This window comes from Ixodes scapularis, unplaced genomic scaffold (assembly GCF_016920785.2).
Source record: "Ixodes scapularis isolate PalLabHiFi unplaced genomic scaffold, ASM1692078v2 PGA_scaffold5__190_contigs__length_132052651, whole genome shotgun sequence".
In the NCBI taxonomy this organism is placed as follows: Eukaryota; Metazoa; Arthropoda; class Arachnida; order Ixodida; family Ixodidae; genus Ixodes; species Ixodes scapularis.
The window spans coordinates 29,385,297-29,397,965 of NW_024609880.1; the positions used below are offsets into that span (position 1 = coordinate 29,385,297).

Below are 12,669 nucleotides of genomic sequence, written 5' to 3' on the forward strand. Positions count from 1 at the left end.
TATCTACAAGTGAAAAATGGCGCCCTCGCAGGGTTTCTTTTCTATGCAAACAAAGAGATGATTACCACTGGGGGACTGGTTAGGACATACGCATGCACGACCAAACGTCCAACGGGTCCTACGACATCTTAGAAAAAAACGGCCAAACCCGATAAGGTGCCGCTTAATCACTACTGCGTCGTGTGCATTAACGTGAGGCCGTGATCGCCGGTGCCTGATTGGGTTCAGCCGTCTTTTTGGCACGTCGGATGATCATTCGGACGTTTGATCACGCTTGGGCATGGCCTATCCGGACCCTGAGTGGTTGCCACATGTCGAATTGCATGAAATAGCCCCTGCGAGGACGCCATTTTGCGGTGAATAATGCGTTGGAAGCAGCTGTTTAGGCGTGGGTGTGAGGCACGCCCAAAAATTGGTATCTACAGAATGCAGAGAAGGGAGAGGCTACCTCATAAATGGTGCAAAGGCATTTGGCTCAAGGAGGAGTATGTCAGATAGGTAGACATATGTGCCGACCTCTAAGTGACCGGTATCTGCAGCAAAAGAAAAACAAAAACAAATTGTAAATCAATATATTTATGCCTATGAATGTATTTCAAGTGTTTGCAAAGCATTATGTGAGAGTCTGCAGCAAAGGTGTAATCTCTAACTTAAACATAAAAAAAAAAAAAAAAAATTAGCAGTCGATTGCCTGCTCGATTTCCATTCCTTCGTGCCTGCCCTTGAACCAGTTCCCTGAAACCGGTTTCATTGAGAGTATCGGCGTAGAAAAATGGAGAGCTTATGTTGGAGTTCCGTCGGCGCCGTGGCTTAGTTGGTTAAAGCGCCTGTCTAGTAAACAGGAGATCGTGAGTTCGAATCTCACCGGTGCCTTTTTGCTCATCTCAGAATTTCTACCTTATAACCATTGCTTTTAGAACATTGGCCTACAAAATTTCGTTGAACGCTGAGAACGTCGGCGCCGTGGCCTTAGTTTTTCCAACGTGGATTTTGAAACTAACTGGAACGTGTTTACTTTTAAACTTTTTGTGTCTCAATGGCGAAAGTCATTCCCCAATTGTGCTGCGCGTTTATGGTGGTGCTGGAGCTGCATGCGATTTCTGGCAAGCTTGGTATACAATGGTAGAAAGCAACATCCGTGCGAGGCAGACATTTTGTGGCCAACCTGGACTGGAGTCTTAATGTTGCTATGGAAAGGTTTCCAGAAAACAGGAGCGGTGGGGCTCCATTGAAACGGGTCTGCCGATATGGTGTAGTAGAAATAATTAAATGTGCTACAGCGGGTGGGTTGCCTGCTATCACACAGAGATGGCGTTGTGACTTATTTATTTAAGGCGCCTGTTTACTAAAAAAGGAGAATGTGAGTTAAAATCTCACCGGTGCTTTTCTGCACCTCTGAGAAGTTTCACCTTTAAAACCTGGCCGAGTTCAAACAATTCCCGTTAGGATGCGGCAAACAAGTGACAAACGTCGGCGCCGTGGCTTCGGTTGTTACAGCGCCTGTCTAGTAAGCAATAGATCGTAAAATCAAATCTCATCGGCGCCTTTATTTATTTTATTTCTTTTTTTTTTTGTTTACGTATTTGAGATGTTTTTTGTTATAAGCTTAATCGGTTGAAATGATTGCCCAAAATTTTTCGCTGACCGTTGTGCCGCGTGAATGTGCATAATTTTATTCGCGCCTTTGCCATGCATCTTGTACTTTTTTTCGGGAGCCGATGAGGCGCGGTGACCTGTTTCACCAAGTACATGATCATGGACCTGTCATTGAATCTGTTTGTGCGACAGCTGGTGTCCTGCTTGTTTTTTACACGTGAGCAAGAGCACCATTCATTACGTACATCCATTCAAACGACCCTAACTTGACCTTCCATTTTTTTCTTGCCTCGTTGTGTGGCTGTGAAACAGCGAAACGCGTAGGTTTAAGAAAAAAAAAAGAAGGTTTGACACAGCCCGTTTTTTCTTCTTTTTTTATCTTCCCCCTGTTCTATGAGCACTTTTCTACAGTGAGCAAGAAAATGCTGAGGCATGACCTGTTTATAAGCTCCTTTCTGACGCCAAAGCATAGAATTGCCGTCTGCAGCGGGGGCAAGGACGCGCTCAGACGGGTAAAAAGCATCTGTATCTCCTCTTCTGTAAAAACGTTTTTTTTTTTTTTTTTTTAATTATTATTTCGTACAAATACCTTGCAGGTCCAGCTGACTGTATTTTATATAAGGAACCTAAAACCACGGATAATGATTTTATGTTTGACTGGGACGTTGTATTCTAAGAACATGTGCCCCAGCGCACTTTATCAAAGCAACAATGCATAGCCCAACGGGAATACAATTTATTTATTTTTTTTACAGCGAGAGTGTTATGGTTTGGGTTCCGTGGATTTTTCGTGTTCGTGACCATAAACTCAAAGCCGCTTATAGAGAGAGCCTGGTCAATGGGAGGCGCGGGCACAGCCAGGGCGTGCACCAGTCGCAGAAAAAGGCCTTGACATGCTTTCTTGGCCAACCAAAAGCCGAAAAGAATCCTCTACCGGTGGTAGCGAGAAACAGTTTTAATCATAGGTGTATGGTTTTAATAGGCACGTAAGAGTGAAATGTAGTAAACCCTTCAAGGTCGAAAATGGGATGCACCTGATGTTCCGATCATGATCATGCAGAAAGATGTGCAATAACCTTGGGGGCACATCAGCTACAACAAGACACTTGCCAGAATTTGTAAAACATTCTACTGGCTCAAGCTTCCGAAGACCGTTCATATTGAGCCACGGCCATGCCGCGAGTGACAGCGACGCAAGAAACCACCGACGAAGCTGGCAGGCTTCCCGCAGCTAATTCATCCACCAAGTGCAACGTTCCAGCAGATGGAAATGAATCGACCTAGCCCTTCTCCGCGGTCGATCCTGGGAAACCGTTGGATAATTGTGGCCACGGATTATCCGACGGTTCTACAGGGTTGACTGCGGAAAAGGGCCAAGTAGATCCTGGTGGAGGTGCGGGGTGCAACCCATGCAGCGTACCCCTCCGAGGGTCCGAAGTGCTAGCCGCGCCCCAGCGTTCGAAATGCTGTTTTGTCGCCATCGACGCCCACGACACTAGCCTTTTTCTTTCTTTTTTTTTTCTTTTGGACACAAGTTCGCCCCATTAAACGTTTAGTTTGCTTCAATGTTCGTCACCTCATCAATTATAATTCGTGACAATATAATGACCCCTACGCAACCAGTAAGATTGCGAGCTAATTTGGTAAGAACGCTAAAAGAACCAGTCTTAAAGCATACAGTTAACATAACGTTAAATCATTAAAAACGCTTCGCGTTTTTTTTTTTTTTAATTTTTTGTTTAAGCTGCTTAGGACTTTATAAATTCAAATATTGTTGAAAAAGTTTATATATCTCACCAGTACAATGCTACTGAGAGCAATGAGGAGGGCAACCAAGGCACGGAAGGCTCGATGTTCGATGGTGTTCCTGGCTTTTCGCTGAGCGCTGCTGTACGCCATTGACAACCTGGAGAAGCGCCTGATGCCGGAGAAAAAATAAAGACGATAAGGTCACTCTTGCAGAGTTTCAAATTTAGACGAGTAAAAAAATTATAAACGTAAAATAAAAACAAATTTTAAAAAAATGCCCCACGACCTAAGACTTCATGTGCTGCATCAAATTTGGAATACTTTAAAGGGAGAGTCTTTTCCCCTATAGTACGCATGGACATTTACCCCTTTTCCCGTATCTCAACACTCCCCCCCCCCCCCCCCTGGTTAACTGAACATTTCAGTGTCTATAATAAGCGGCGCACTATCTTTTTATGAGCCCCTGGTTTACGCGAGCACACGAAACGAAATTGACGTCCTCAGAGAAATGGAAGATGGTCACGCAGCGAACAAATTATGGCTCTCAAATGTTAAGCTCCACACTCCCGCATTTGTTAAACAACCTTAACAGCAATAACATTGATCTAGAAAATCTAACCTTTAGAGACTTGCGCTTATTATATGCTTGTACATGATCCTTTTCTCTCTTAACATTTGCAAAAGGTGCTTCTAGTTTTGTGTACTGATTTGTAACATCATAGCCTCTAGCACGTTATTATGTTGTTTTTTGTTTGTTTTCCCGCATGCTTCCTGCTGTCCATTGTAGGGGCCCAGGGACTCGTCAAGCTGCTTACTGCAGCTTTTTTTCTTGGGCCCCACCATCATAAAGGATGGAAATAAAGCATTAATTATTATTATTATTATTATTACCATATCGCCCTTCACGCTCAATAAGCTCAAACGGGGGATATGATGACGTCAACTTCGTTGCGTGTGCTCGCGCACACCGGCGGCTGCCAACTCATGAAAAGATAGTGCGCCGCTTGTTATAGACACTGAAATGTTCGGCTCACCATCCCTTTAGGCATTCTTGTTTTTCCGAACCCCGCCGGAAGGAACGGTAACGGCACAAACAGTTCCTCAGTTTGTAGTGTCTGTATAGGTGCGTGGCCAAAAGCGTCACCGTGGCCTGCACTCCACTGCTGACCAAAAATAATTGTAATTGCGTTGCGTTTCTATGTAAACAGATGGAAGTTACTTAGCCTCAATGCACGAATTGTCTCCCATATGTATAGATGTGCAATTTAGCCAGTGCAGTACAACCGCAATCCTAGGGTCCTTGATGTGAGCCACGCAGGAATGATACGCGACCGCACGCCGGTAGGATGCTTATCCAAATCGAAACGAGTAGGGGTGGGGATGGAGACCAGTATTTCTGGGTTCTGCAACGGGAGCATTCGCTCCACGCGCTCCGAGCTTCGGAACGATAACACTTCTCGGCCAATGATCCACCCTTTTTGCAAAACGCTGACCGAGACATCTTTACTTTTCAATAATTTTGCTTTCATTGACAGAAATAGCTGTAATGTAAAACCGTCAAATTTGACGGTGTCGACTCCAGGCTTCCACAGTCTTACTTACAAACACCATAAAGACGTCGTGTGTTGTCCCCCATTTAATCTGTCTTTCTTTTCCTTCCGTGTTTCGAGTTTAAGTTACGTCGACGTTTCAGCAGCTCACCTGCGCGCGTACCCTTCTTTCGACAAAAAACTTGTCGTTTCACAGTCGATAATAAGCAGTCAGAATTAAAATTCCTGATTTCACAAAGAGGTGAATCCTGGTCGTGGCATCACAGATGGGAACTATGAGCGAGCGCTACCGAAAAGCCTCGACGCTAATGCCTACTGACTGGATTAGAACGGCAGTGAGATCCCTCACTTGTCAAGCTTCCAGCGCTTGTCGGCGTGCTCTCTCGTCGTATAAGCGATGACAAGGGGGCACAACGCGCTCTGTCGCACTCAAAGGCAAATGTGGGAACCTCTTTTAACGGGTGTGGCGCCAACACTACACCGAAACACTCCACTAGACCTTCCCAAAATCGCCTTTTGTGCGCTTCAGTCTCTGTCTGCTGGGCTGTGAAACGCCTTCTGAGAATGCGCCGTAACTGATGTGCGGCATAACAAACACTGCCCATTCGTCCACAGCTCAGTGACTCAGCATATTTCGCCCGGGTGATAAGCGTTTTTAAATGTCTATCCGGAGCGCAAGTTCGCCTGCTTCTTGGGGTGAGGTCAGAACACTTAGCCCCGATTGGCCCCGATTGTAAGGATAGTGTGTAAACTCGAAGCGCGAAGACAGCTAGAATCGAGGTCTATCCACTTTCCTTTCAATCAGAGCCAATCAGAGTTCGGCTTTCCGACGTCACCGCAACCCCTGCGCAAGAAGTGGGCGAACTTTCGCTCCGTATAGTCACTGACGCTTAAAGGGCAACTCCAGTCTATACTTTCGATTTTGGGATTATGACTGTTTTAGGGTAGTCAACGTCCCTGAATTACAAGGTGTATTTTTTTTCTCGTTATTGTGCGTAGCTTTAAAGATATCGACGCCTCAAATTTTTGCTTGTGTCGCGGCCGACAAAACCGAAACTAGCCGCTCGAGGCCACGGCAACACTGAAAATCAGCCGCTATTTGGACTTGACGTCAGGATCGCACTCGTTCAACGAGTACGCGGGCGAAGCGGCACCTACCTCTGTTGCGCTAGCCGTCCAAAGATAGAAGATAAGCTGACTTTGTTTCAATTCTGTATACGTGGTAGTTATCCAGCATATGTAGCAAGAGTTAGTGCGTATACCCAAAAGCTAGCGACTGGAAAACCCGTAAACTCGTTCGGTGCCGTACTCGGCGGCCGCCGCCGCGCGTGCGGTCTTCCGTACTCGTCGCTTGTATACCCAAAAGTAGTCTCGTGCGTATAGTGGATTTTCAGTTCCAAGCAAATTTGAAGCGAATAGTGGTTTTGACCGAATATTTTCGATTCGAATATCAAATAGTTTTTCCACGCCTTTCACTGCCTTAGCATAATGCTTAGACAAAAAACCCAGCTACACTTGTGAAGGTTGTTCCACTTGTTCATTTATCGACCAAGTTTAATCTATCTATATTTATGAACTGTGACCTCAGAAGGTCTGATGTCTATGGATGGTAAGTGAAAGACGGGATTGACATAAAAATAATCTTATAGAAATGGCCAACTATACCCAATTAAGCGAATTTACAAATCTTAAATATTCTTTTTTTAATTTAAAGTTAAAAAAAAATAATTAATTGTGCATGATGAACGCAGGTTGTAAGGGCATCTCTGCCTAGCATATACTCTTGCAAAACCGTCAGTTTAATTTTGAAACTTTTACTACAGTGTAGATACTGTAAACCCCTCTTTGTTCGCGAGCCCTTAATTTTTGCGAATTGAAAATTCGCGAAATTTAAAGGCACAAAATTTAGGTCCTAAAGAATTTCAATGCAGGTCTCTGGAATTCGCGAAATATAGTGGCCGCGACTATGCCTTCTGTGACCTATTCGCGAAAAAAAGGGGCAGCGAAAATAAAGGGTTTACAATATACATATTCACAAAGTTTCCATTTATTTTCAAATACAGCCGGCACACGTGCACCATCCCTCTTTGAATGTATGGTTTTCTTCCAAGCACGCAATTGCGATATTGATACTTTTCCAATTGTTTATTGCGGCGGGTTAGCCCCGTTGAGTGCGCTTCCTACCGAGCATCGATGTAATGCGGAGAAGCAATACCCGCGGAGCTCGCTGCACTGCGGAGAAACAATACCCGCGGAGCTCGCTTCCGCGGGTATTGCTTCTCCACAGTGCACCCCTGCTAGGTAAGAAGCGTACTCAACGGGGCTAACCCGCCATAATCAACACTTCGAAAATTATACCCTATTCGAATATCGAATAGGGTATAATTCGAAACTATTATTCTAAATTTCGAATATTCGCACAACCCTACCCAAAAGCTAGCGACTGGAAAACGAGTGAACTCGTTCAGTGCCGTACTCGGCGTCCAAGACTTTGCAAAGTCCACTCGTCGAACAGCATTCACCCAAACCCTCTTCAATTTCCGGTCCGTTGGAAACTTGTGAAAAAGCACTTCCGGGTTGTGCAGCGGGTTGTTTGAGCAGCCCACAGCGCTACAAGTTGTACTCGGCATCTTTCGAAGAACAGCTCGGCAGTCTTGGGCGCAACGAGTTGCTCGGTAAAACGAGTCTTGGAGTCCTGACAAGCAAATAAAAAAAAGGCCATACCGAAGCTACACCGGCTACAGATTAAAGCAACGGCTAAACACGCCAAGCACCAGCTGAAGTAGCGGCGGTAGCGTCTTAAAGGGGCACTGACACACCAAGGGTCGCATTTGTTGTATTGTCTAAAACGATGGAAGTTGCAGTCATAGACACGCAAAAAAAAACCGCATCGCGAAAAAAAATTTTGCCGCGCGCGCGCGCGCTTTTTTATTTTTGGCGTTTGATTCTCCCGCCTTCGCCTTCTCGCTTCTTTTGATTCGTGACGTCAAGAATCATGAAATTTAGAAGCTTTGTAGGCGGCATCTCTATAACATTTAATAACGGCAATCCTAAAACATGTTTTTTAACACAATTGCGAACGCACTACGGCCCTTCTTTTTGGAATACCAAAAATCGGAAGTTCGTTGTGGTGCCGTCTCCTGGATTTGTATCCTCCGACGGAAAACAGGCGACACCGCTCAAAACCGGTCCGTCGGGCGCTCGCTCCTTTCCTCCTCGCTTTGGGTCGCCATGGCAACAGCAGGGAGTCGTGAAAGAAAGTGGACTCTCAGGACTCGGCAATATTTGACGTCAACGCACCGGGGCAGATAGCGCGGGAACTTCGAATTCGGCATTTGGAAATTGTTTTTTACTTCACAAATACTGAATTCCCAAATTTCAAATTTTGAGGGTAATGTCCCGGCATCGTTTTCAATCGTTTCGGATAATAAAAAAAAAATATGATTTTGATGTGTCAGTGCCCCTTTAAAGAAGCGCACTTTACACTGCTCGACCGCGCAACAGGTGCACCCGTCCGGACCGGAGGAAAAAAAGAGACCGATCCTGACGTCACGGCCCAACGTTGCTTTAGCGATCGGCAACCCGCTGGCCGCCCGCTAAGGAACAGCGGCTCGCGGCGGGTCGCATTTTTATTATCGGCATTAGTTGAGAATGCGGCGTACCCCTGACGTAATACTTTGGCTGGGGTCGTATTTCTGTCACTACAGCGATACCAGTATTTTAGTTCGTTTTGAGTTTTGGCCGGAGTTCCCCGTTAAGAAAAGCAGGACGATGCGAGTAGCGCGAATCCTGTTATCGCCAAGCAACCAACGAGATAGCAGCACGAGCCACTGAGAACGCAGAAGACAACATCACAAACAAAGAAGCATGGGCACATGAAATCATTCATGCGCGTGATTTTTTTCTTTGTGTTTTTTCAGTTCACTATGACCATAGTCACTGACATTTCAAGAAGCCCATCACGTGGCTTATGACGTTCACGCCTCTTGCTTCCTAGTTGGCTCTTCGACGTTCTTATCGGCTAATGTCGCCATCTCATTGGCTGGGGAGCGCTAATGAGATGCATGAGACTCCCCACACCCTTATTTTGTGAAGTTGTCACTGGCTATACACATGGCTTGCACGTGACGTGATTGCTTCGTGCTGGCAGTCATCCTGTGTCGTTCGTATATACTTGTTGTTGTTTGTTCGTTGCCGATAAAAACAAGTTTGGTGGCGGGAAGTTTGTGCCGCAGAACGTAGACGTCCAGCAGCAAGGCCATGTCAATGGTCGCTGATGTGACGTCAGTGCAAGCCCTGTATACGGCGTGCAAGGTCGTTTGTCGTTGTCGACTTCGTGCGTTTAACTCTCCCCGCCCGCCCCCCTTAAATGCGCCCATGCACCCTTGTTTCCCCTCCACTTCAACCTATGGCAGCGCACTCTTAGCCACCTCGTCATCGCGCGTTTCCGGTACGTTCTTTATGTTGGCCTTTGATTAGCGTATACTCTTTGCGTTCCGATGAGCCAGCGACGAATTTTGGAGCACTTGCTCGCCTTACAGCCAATGGCAGCTTAAAAGAAAAAAAAAAACTCAACGCATGGCGAACCTCTTGCAAGTCATTATTCCTACACATTCAATCCTATTAGGCATTAGCCAATAAGGACCTCCAAAACGCGAATCACAAAGCAAGATACATAATGTGCCATGCTCAAAGTTTCTGGAACTGTCCGTAACCATATAGAAAGTCCCAACTCTGACACGCAATCACGAAGCAGCGCTCGCCTGTATATGGGCTTACCCCGGTGTACTCGGTGTTGGGCTCCCGTCTTCCTTGTTTCGAGGCAACGCTGGCTTGGCCGACCTCTGTAAAATGGTGGAGGAGCGCACATATATACAACGCGAAGCCACTCCGCCTTTCCTAATTTGATCAAATTTAATTTATCGTGATTTTTAGGCCAAGAGTGCCCAAAGGAGAAACGAGTAATCAATTTAAAGTAATCCTACCGATAAAGTTGAAGACATGCAGAGTGTAGCTTAGGATGTCTGTCTCTTTCAAGGTAAAGACATCCTTTGTACACTAAGGGTGCCAACGCATGACGCGCTGGCGCACTCAGTACGTGACGTCTGCGGGAAAATGGAGTCTAAGCATTAGCCAACGTTACTAAAACACTCAGTTGGAAAACTCACCCTCGAAACCCGGACCTCTCGCATCCACGGTGACCAAACTAAATACGATAACAGCGCCACCCTTTAGGGACTGGTCAAAACATGAAAGTTAATTCATATTCCTACTGCGAAATGGCACTGCGAGATGGCGCCACCCGCCCTTGCGCGTCTCGGCCTGAACCGATATGTGCAGACGTGCAGTTTCCGGAGTGGCGGCTGCGGGAGAAATGGCGGCGTTGCGATCGCCATTACTTCGGTTCTCGAGTAAGGATCAAAGCCACTTTAGCAGCGAAGCTGTTTATGGCTAGGGTTCCGGGGATTCGTCGTGTGAGCGCCCAAAAACTCTACGCTCTCACCGTCACACGCGGCACACGCGCACGCCTTCGCCGTGTAAAAGATGTGAAGTAAATAACCAAAATAAAGCAAAGTAAAGTGCAAGATGCCATTTGATTAAGGCTTTCACTTCAGAAAAGTTACTGCTACAGAGGCCGGCACGTGCGGTGCGTGGAACACCATTCCCTCCAATCTCCTTGATGCTTGGATAATTTAGCAATAGGTTTATTCAGTAGATTCGTTATCATCAGGCATCATTTTCAAGATCATTAGACTCTCCGGTAGAAAATAAAGGTTTCTCAGAGATTTGCCGTTGTGCGACCCGCGTCGGCCATGTCTGCGCTTGCGCCGCCCGCCCTCTGTTTGTCGTCGTTCCAAGCGCTTGCGTGCCTAGTTTCCTTTCCTCCCGCTCTCCCGGCATAGCGGTCCCGTCCCGCGTGTCTAGTTTTCTACGGTTTCTCAGTGCGGGTCTCTATCGTGTGCTAAACAGTTTCGCTGGTCATTTACCTTCACAGAGTAGAATGACTCATGATTTTTCAAAGCAGGCTCCATGGCAGTTTTTCAACTGAGTTAATCTACTAACGTTGGCATTAATCAAGGCTACGCGCTCAAGCCGAGTCGCAACGGATAACGCGCACTTCAAAGAAAAAAAAAACGATCCGGCGGGAGAATGATTGAGATGATGATTCGAAAAATGACGGCGGGTGAGCAGTCACGTTTCGCTCAAGCTCGGCAATTTCGAGCCTTCGATTGGATTTGGACCCTTCAATTAGACCGAACGCTCATACGAAGGGCGAAAAACGTCAGCGACCGCTCTGGGCGGAGTAACAGGACCCATCGGTGAGGGATTTTTGACTGGCGACTATCGAAAGGACGGCGGCGGCGGCCCGACTGTCCGGCCGCCGGTGCTGTGCCTCCCAGCTAAGCCAAGCGTTTCAAACGACACCGCATCGGCGGTGGCAGTGGCGACTCCATCCTTCGCTGCAGCGGGCGATATGGCTGCGAAGACAACTCAGGACAACGACATGAAAATGGAAGGCCCGCATACGGTAAAAACCAGAATAAGATATTCGGAGGAAACGCTACAGCACAAGGAAGGCCCGAACTCCTAGCTAGCTGGAGGCGAAGGAGAGTAGAAAATGGTACATCATCGCACGCACCCGGGAACAGCAGTAGCGATAAAGAAGGCAACCTATAGCGTCAGATGGGCCGGAAGAAATCCAAACCGACGAAAGGAACCAGACCGGAGCGTTTCGACTTGCCCAGAATTACGGTGATTGTCAAACCAGTAAGCATCACAAACATCGAGTCCAAGCTCATCACCAAGACGCTAAGCTCAAACCTTACCAAACCGCGTGAAAACAGCAGGCTCAGTTTCACCCACGGTGTAAGATACACTCTTTAGGTGAGGACACGGCGCGGCTCAACGCGCTGCGCGAGGAATCAAATAGCGTTCGTTCGACGGACATCCGAAAGGCTGCAACATTCCGCGGCCACTGTGCCCGCGGGAGACAGTGTCGCCGGCGGCCAAACGGCGAAACTGTGAGAGCGAAAAAAATTATCTCGTTGCCATGACACCCCGGTACACCTTGGTCTTTCTGCACGTGCGACAACCTCGCTGGAGCTCTGCACGTGTGGAGCATGAGGCGGCACGAGCCGTCTTGTGTACTGCCGCCTGCCTCCTGCGTCTTACACCGTGCCCACGGGTCGACGAGTCATCTGCCCGCACCGCTTAAAACCATAGTGAGAGAGAGAAAGAGACAGAGTGAAAAGCGAACTTTTTCGGCACGTCGCGAGGAGCGCGCTGTCCTCACTTGAAGGGCATTATCTTACACCGTGGTTTCACCACATGCACGCGCATGCACCAACCAGTCGCGATCACCGTGTACCACGGGAGGCGCGCTCTTGCTCAAAATCACCGCACTCCAGGTCCAAGCTGACGATCCCCCAAAAAAAATATAGGTGTGCGCATACATATCCACTACCGCCACCGTGTCCAGATGCGTGATTCACGGTGTATCGCCCGACATGACGGCCGAAAAAGTCGTCAAAAACACCGACTCGGACTATCACAACATGACTCACGCGCGCCCGATTGGACGCAAGGGTACTTTGTTTGCCGACATTCGACGGGAAAGGGATCTCAACAAAAGTGTGCGACTTAGAAAATTGTGAACGTATTCCAAAACAAGCCCATGGTTGTAGTTTGCCTCCAGTGTCACGGCCAGAGGCACAACGCTATGGTCTGCACCCGCAGACAACGGTGCAAACAGTGCGGTGAGACGTACCCCGAC

The 12,669-nt window shown here is 47.3% G+C and overlaps 1 non-coding gene across 1 annotated transcript; it reads left to right on the forward strand.

Annotated features, from left to right (window-relative positions):
- Window positions 1-799: 799 nt before the first annotated feature.
- Trnat-agu lies at window positions 800-873 on the forward strand. The gene has a single exon. It is a non-coding gene; the product is annotated as a tRNA-Thr (tRNA).
- The last annotated feature ends 11,796 nt before the right edge of the window (window positions 874-12,669 follow it).